Here is a 7,750-nt window from a genome sequence, read left to right on the forward strand (position 1 = left end):
CAGCATACTTTTTACTTGCCGTATGTCTTTAACTTCTAGTAAATTTTAGAAAATAAAACAGTATTCTTACATCGGCCTTGTTTTTTTGTGATAAAGTTGGACAAAATTGGGATAAAACATAATTTTATAGTCCAAATTTATAATATTAAATTTACCTCATTTGAATAGTAATTTAAACTTAAAACGTAACTTATTGTATAAATTAGTCAAGTTTTATTTGAAAAGTTCGTCAGATAGGTAATGAACGACGTTTGCTTCCATTTGGGGTGCGATTAATCGTGTTGATTCATAATATTGCGCCCTAACCAATTTATAGGCGTTCGCGTTTCAGAAATCGTGATTCAAAAATCGCTTGGACTAGATTTGGATTCACACGACAATAATTCAAGGAAACTGCTTACAGGTCTACTTTGTAACGTTACCGGCAGTGTATCTTGATCGTCGTAAACGTGAGCATGAGCTAGCTAGAATCGATTGGCGAAAAATATACCTGATTTCCGCGTACAACAACTTTCCGGGCCTTAAAAAAACTTGGATAAAATATAAAACTACCTAAATCAGGATTAAGCAACCTTTTTTGGTTTGGGTGTCAAAATCGAATAAATTCAATTTCAATATTCAACGAAAACGAAATTTGTGAGAACATACTCTGACATTTTTAAAGATATATATATGTAAAGAGCGTTGGAAAAATGATGAATAATCCCCCAAACAGTGAAAACATAATAAACCAAAATCGAATATTTTCACCTTAAAACAATGCTTTCCTACTAAACAAAACATGAAATATAGTAAAAAGCTAGGCTAACTTTATGAAATTAATGGAAACTTAGCGTTTGCATAAGTGTATAAAATAGAATGACAGTACGAAATGAAGAAATGAAAAATTTTAATATTATATCATAGTTCATTATAACAGTTGAGAATGCTTTGTGTCGGAACACACGATGCACTTGATTATGTAAACGTTACAAACGAATGTAAGAGTCTCATCCTTTTATCCGAGCATTCGGTACACTGACAATCTTAAAATACATTTGAATATCGATTTCGTCTAAAGTCGTCAACACAAATTAAAACGAAGAGAGAAGCTCACGTTTTCATTTTACCTTGTCCAAAATGCTTTGAAAACGGCAACGAAAGGAGCCTTCGTCGGGAATGATATCTTGATACATCATGCGGATGATACTATTGCTATCTGTTATATGTGTTGGCTGATAGGCATAATCTTAAGTTTCAATAATCTTAAGATCATTTACCAAGAAGTTTTTGAATAAATATTCAAGCATGTCGGAGCGGAATTATGCTACGACATTTGCACGGTGTTTGCGACAATGCAGTGGTGGCAATAATAAAAGCCTCTTAGCTCTGACTGTAGACGCAAATTCTCTCGCGATTTTGCATGCAATTAATACGTTGTTACTGCTCATAATTAATATGTCGAAATGAAAAAAAAAAAAAAAAGAAACTATTGCACTAAAATTTCAATTTCAGAATGATGTAGAATTAGAAGCTTACACAGCATCGCATAAAGAAGCATATTTATTCCAGCGGCTATGCTTTTATTCCAATATTCTTTGTAATTTGTATTCCAAGCCGGATCTTGGGTTTTATACAGTTTTATATATTTTTAGAGTTGATTGATTAACTTTATACCTCTCTTGCACAAATTATTATTTTTGCAGTATGTTTACAATTTTTTTTACCAGACTTACTCATGTCGATGTTGTACAAATGTTTACAATCGTTAGACTTAAAATTACAGCTTAGAAATGAGTATGAACAAATATATTTAGAGAGCCTTCTATTTTTCCTGCCATTTCATTTCAGTTATTCAAAATAGTCGAAACTGATGTACGAATGCTTAGTAATGACTTATATATTTAACTAAAAAAAATCCGCATTTTTAAGTCATATTTGTACAAGCCAATTGGCCTGCATTTAAATTACGTATACCTCTTAATTTTATTCAACATCCAAAATCTAACCGCGTATACAGTATCCTCTATAAGAGTTGGCGCTCTCGGTTATCTGCTAAATATCTGCTCTTATAGATGATACAGTGTAGCAGATTTAGTGTCGTTTGGTTCATAATACTCAAGGCATTTCTGGGAACCTGATGTAAACTCCAATTACTTTGATAGTCAAGTGTTTCGATGAAACTCAAATTAAGTTTTTATAAAAAAAAATGTTTTATTTATTAAAAAAAAAAAAAAATCTTTCGAGTTCCATGAAACTCGATATTTTATCCAAATATTATTTTGACTTATGGGAACGCATTTTATGGTATATGAAAATTCTTTTCGGTGACTTTGGACTTTCGTGTACAAATATATGAGCATTAATTTTTTGTTAATACTTCAGCATAACGAGGAAATTATGTAAATTACTATTACGTTATTCTGGTGACGGCATTGTCGGCATATACTTGGTTAAACTCGGATTCAACAAACTAAACGTACTAAAATGCGCACTTCACTTATCATATAGTATACATGCCTGTTTCTGGTCCAAGACTACAATCGATATTAAAATGACCAATGTCGTGTTATTGTATGTCATTTTTGATGTGATATTTCCGTGCTTTTGTATTGAAATATTTTTATAAAGAATCAAAACAGGCATTGGGTTTGCATAAAAGAACTGATAAGAACTAAAAGTGTTAAACTTTCAAAGTCGTAAAATCATTTATATTAGATCTTTTTTAATAGTTTAAGAAGCCCAAATTCAACAAATAGAGTCAAAACTTTTTATTAGATTTTTCATTTTTTATAACAATTTGTTCCCAAACGCAATCACTCAAAATAAACAAAACTGACATCAGATAGAACCCGTAACTAGCTATCACCGGAAGGCTATGAGAGACGGGGAATAGATTTAAAAAAATGTTAATGTCTGCTATTAAATATTATGGTAATAATCTGCTAACTTGAAGCATGTCGAGTAAAATTCATAAATTTATGTTAAATTATTATCTCGAAATGTCCCCAGTTGTCGGTAAAATTATAACACTAAAAGTGTTTTTGATCGCTGAATTTGCTTTTAGAATTCCCTCACACCTAGATGTTCGCCAAACAGTTTTGACTTTGAGTATTTGGTATCTACCGACATCTTGGCAACAATAATCATGGTATATCTATATTTTTACTGCGATAGAAGCTTGCGATCATTCTTTTATTACTTGTTTACTTCAGTTGAAGGTTTGGGACTTTGTGATGATCAAACTATACTAAATAATGATATTTTCAGCATTTCAGTTTGTATCACTTTTTTGTAATATCATTTCATTTTTGTAATGAACGTCCTATTTTCACATCTGCATGATCCATCTTTTGCCTCAATTGTACGTGAAAGTTTATGACTTTCTGAATAATAAAATGCAATTGTCCATTTTTTTTAAAGCAACAATTATTTTGATATTTTTTTGTTATTGTTGTTGTAACATTCTACAATGATACGCAATTCCTTTCAGTGTCTATGAGATATTCAGCATACTTTTTACTTGCCGTATGTCTTTAACTTCTAGTAAATTTTAGAAAATAAAACAGTATTCTTACATCGGCCTTGTTTTTTTGTGATAAAGTTGGACAAAATTGGGATAAAACATAATTTTATAGTCCAAATTTATAATATTAAATTTACCTCATTTGAATAGTAATTTAAACTTAAAACGTAACTTATTGTATAAATTAGTCAAGTTTTATTTGAAAAGTTCGTCAGATAGGTAATGAACGACGTTTGCTTCCATTTGGGGTGCGATTAATCGTGTTGATTCATAATATTGCGCCCTAACCAATTTATAGGCGTTCGCGTTTCAGAAATCGTGATTCAAAAATCGCTTGGACTAGATTTGGATTCACACGACAATAATTCAAGGAAACTGCTTACAGGTCTACTTTGTAACGTTACCGGCAGTGTATCTTGATCGTCGTAAACGTGAGCATGAGCTAGCTAGAATCGATTGGCGAAAAATATACCTGATTTCCGCGTACAACAACTTTCCGGGCCTTAAAAAAACTTGGATAAAATATAAAACTACCTAAATCAGGATTAAGCAACCTTTTTTGGTTTGGGTGTCAAAATCGAATAAATTCAATTTCAATATTCAACGAAAACGAAATTTGTGAGAACATACTCTGACATTTTTAAAGATATATATATGTAAAGAGCGTTGGAAAAATGATGAATAATCCCCCAAACAGTGAAAACATAATAAACCAAAATCGAATATTTTCACCTTAAAACAATGCTTTCCTACTAAACAAAACATGAAATATAGTAAAAAGCTAGGCTAACTTTATGAAATTAATGGAAACTTAGCGTTTGCATAAGTGTATAAAATAGAATGACAGTACGAAATGAAGAAATGAAAAATTTTAATATTATATCATAGTTCATTATAACAGTTGAGAATGCTTTGTGTCGGAACACACGATGCACTTGATTATGTAAACGTTACAAACGAATGTAAGAGTCTCATCCTTTTATCCGAGCATTCGGTACACTGACAATCTTAAAATACATTTGAATATCGATTTCGTCTAAAGTCGTCAACACAAATTAAAACGAAGAGAGAAGCTCACGTTTTCATTTTACCTTGTCCAAAATGCTTTGAAAACGGCAACGAAAGGAGCCTTCGTCGGGAATGATATCTTGATACATCATGCGGATGATACTATTGCTATCTGTTATATGTGTTGGCTGATAGGCATAATCTTAAGTTTCAATAATCTTAAGATCATTTACCAAGAAGTTTTTGAATAAATATTCAAGCATGTCGGAGCGGAATTATGCTACGACATTTGCACGGTGTTTGCGACAATGCAGTGGTGGCAATAATAAAAGCCTCTTAGCTCTGACTGTAGACGCAAATTCTCTCGCGATTTTGCATGCAATTAATACGTTGTTACTGCTCATAATTAATATGTCGAAATGAAAAAAAAAAAAAAAGAAACTATTGCACGACAGTCTAAAACAGTGGTTCCCGAACTTTTTTGACCATCGCCCCCCTAAAGTAGTTTATACAACTTCATCGCCCCCCTGTACTACAAAAAAATATAAAGTCAGAAACGAATATATTACAGACCAAATAAGAAGACAAATCATAGTTTATAGTGTTTTTTAATGAGATAGATGAGCTTGGTGTTCTTCAGCGAGTTTTTTATTATATCTAAAATTACCCCGTTTACTGATGGAAAGGTGATTTCGTTGTTTTAATAGCAATAGTAGCACGGCTGAAAACCCCCTTTTTACCATATAATAGGTCGGAAATGAAAGAATCCAGGGTTCTACCTCCTCAAAAACCGCCGTGTACTCTTGCCTTATAGCATTTCACTTCCTAAATTCACCCCATTTCACATTAAAATAATAAAACCAAAGTTAATTTTCCCAAACTTATAATAATGATTTTCGTACATCTCATTCATTCGTACTGCCTGATGACCTGCACCAAAAAACTTCGGAAAAATTCATCCCTGATTCCTCATCCTATCACGGCCTCCAGTCCGATCACCAGTCCATAATTAACCAGCCATTTGTTTTTGGATTCATAGACTCGGTTGTGGAAGAAGCCGTGACTGACTATCGGCTACGGCCCAGGGGTCGGCAAATTTTATGTCGCTCGCAGGACAAAATTCAGGGTTGCTAGTATTTTGCGGGTCGCATATATTTTTCGAAAGTTAAAAACGGAACAGCGCGCAAAAACTGCGACAATTCGTGAACTCAACTCAGTCGTCTTATTAAAAAAATATTACAAGGACATTTAATGTGACACTGTCTTGTTGCTGCATCACGCTGGATAGCTTTACGACGCCAAGATTGAAACATTTTCTAAATGGGCATCACCAAACCCACTTCTTCGCTTGTTCTTTGTAATGTTCATTTTCGAAAATAACGGTTTGCACAAATACGTACTTTCAAACATCGAAATGAATATTTCCGCATGATTTGTGAAATTTTGATAAATATTTTCTATAAGAAGATACATTCTTACAAAAATTAAGCAGTGATCAATCTCTCGAATAGGATATGAATTTTATTTCCTTATTGATTTGCAATATATTCGAATATTTACTGCGCTATTGAACCCCTGCACTCAGCATCATCTGCGTGTTTCCATTTGTCTAATTATAATTAAATTGTAGGCTCGTTAAACGAGTGACTGTTCACTAAATTGTTAGGATATAGTATAATTCAGTATAAACGTGTCTCACCATAAATTCTGTTACGTAAAAAAATGTAATTTACTCCTCGAGCGTAGATTATAAATAAAAAAAATTTCATGGTCAAAACCGCCGTTTGGATATTTCCCCGGGCATAGACTTCCTTGTTTACTTCGTGACATTTGCCAATCAGCAAGATGCAAAAAACGTAACAATGCCCCCTTTCGCATCCGCTCAGACACTCTCACTCAGACAGATTTTTAGGCGTGGTCGTGAACATTACCTCATTTTCGCGTTTTTGTATTATATTCGTTAGTTTTTAGTTGTTTTTCGGAAATTTGAATATAAATCAAATAAGTCAATGATTACTTTGTCTTTCTATGAGTTTCAGTTTAAATACAGCAATAAAAAATTAGTGTAGATATAGCTGTGATAGACTAGGCTAAAATTCTTTATCGGTACTTTTAAAAAACAGATTGTTAAATGGTGTGTATTAGAATGATAGTTTGAAACAAGTACCCCATTTTACAGGCAACAACTCGCGAAACCACTCTTAAAATAAGTACCGAAAATTTTAAAATGGTAAAGTTTGGGAAGAATTTTCCGCGGTCAAAGGTTGGGGAAAGGTCCATTCAGTGAATCGTCCCGGGCCAGATTATTATATTCCGGCCGTATTTTGCCGACCACTGGGATACGCAAACTACCTTGCCCTACTGCGAAGACGAGACCAGAAATCCTTTCGCGTGTGATAATCGCCCACGTGATTCAAGCCTGCGAATGCACACAGAGTACAGAATTAAGTGCGCCGAACATAAAACAGGTTTCGCAAAATCGCCCCCCCATCGCCCCCTTAGACTTTTTCGCCCTCCTCTGTATCGTTTTCGCCCACTGGGGGGCGATACCGCCCACTTTGGGAATCACTGGTCTAAAATACACATAGTACAATAAAAGAACTCTATACCGCGTTTACTGTGACATTGTTCTCGGCGCAACAAAAAACGGGGGTTTGTTGGTGCAACGCGGCCGGAGTGAAAAAATACAAAAATGGTACGTCGTCAGTAAAAGATTGAGAACCACTGCTCTAATGAAAGTGGCACTGGACACAAGGTTATTACCCTGCCCGATGGAATCCAAGAGCAACGTTCACATTAACTGAATAATAAACTATTGCGTCGACATGAACATATATATAACATCTGAACAATGAGTTTTTTTTAGGTATTAAAAATGTAGGATGGGTGGGGTGTACCAGATTTTGAGAAAGGGTTATATGAGTGTACCATTGAAAAAATATTGACCAGCACTAATTTAAAGCGTCATATTTACTGAGCTGCAAAACATCTAAAAGTAAATTAATTTTGATATAAATTAATTAAACGTAGACGACCTCTTCATTAATTCAAGTAATTTATAGGTGATCTAAAGTTCTATCCACAGCTAGCGGCAAAAACGTGCTTTTCTAAGGATCAGTATCAAATCAAAACGTCCTGTCCGAGTCGTTATGGTATTGCGCTTCATAAGCGTATCCCTTGAAGGGTCACTTTTTTTTAAATTTCCACCTCGTTTTTTTTTATTCCTTTACTGACATG

This window comes from Styela clava, chromosome 1 (assembly GCF_964204865.1).
Source record: "Styela clava chromosome 1, kaStyClav1.hap1.2, whole genome shotgun sequence".
NCBI classification, from domain to species: domain Eukaryota; kingdom Metazoa; phylum Chordata; class Ascidiacea; order Stolidobranchia; family Styelidae; genus Styela; species Styela clava.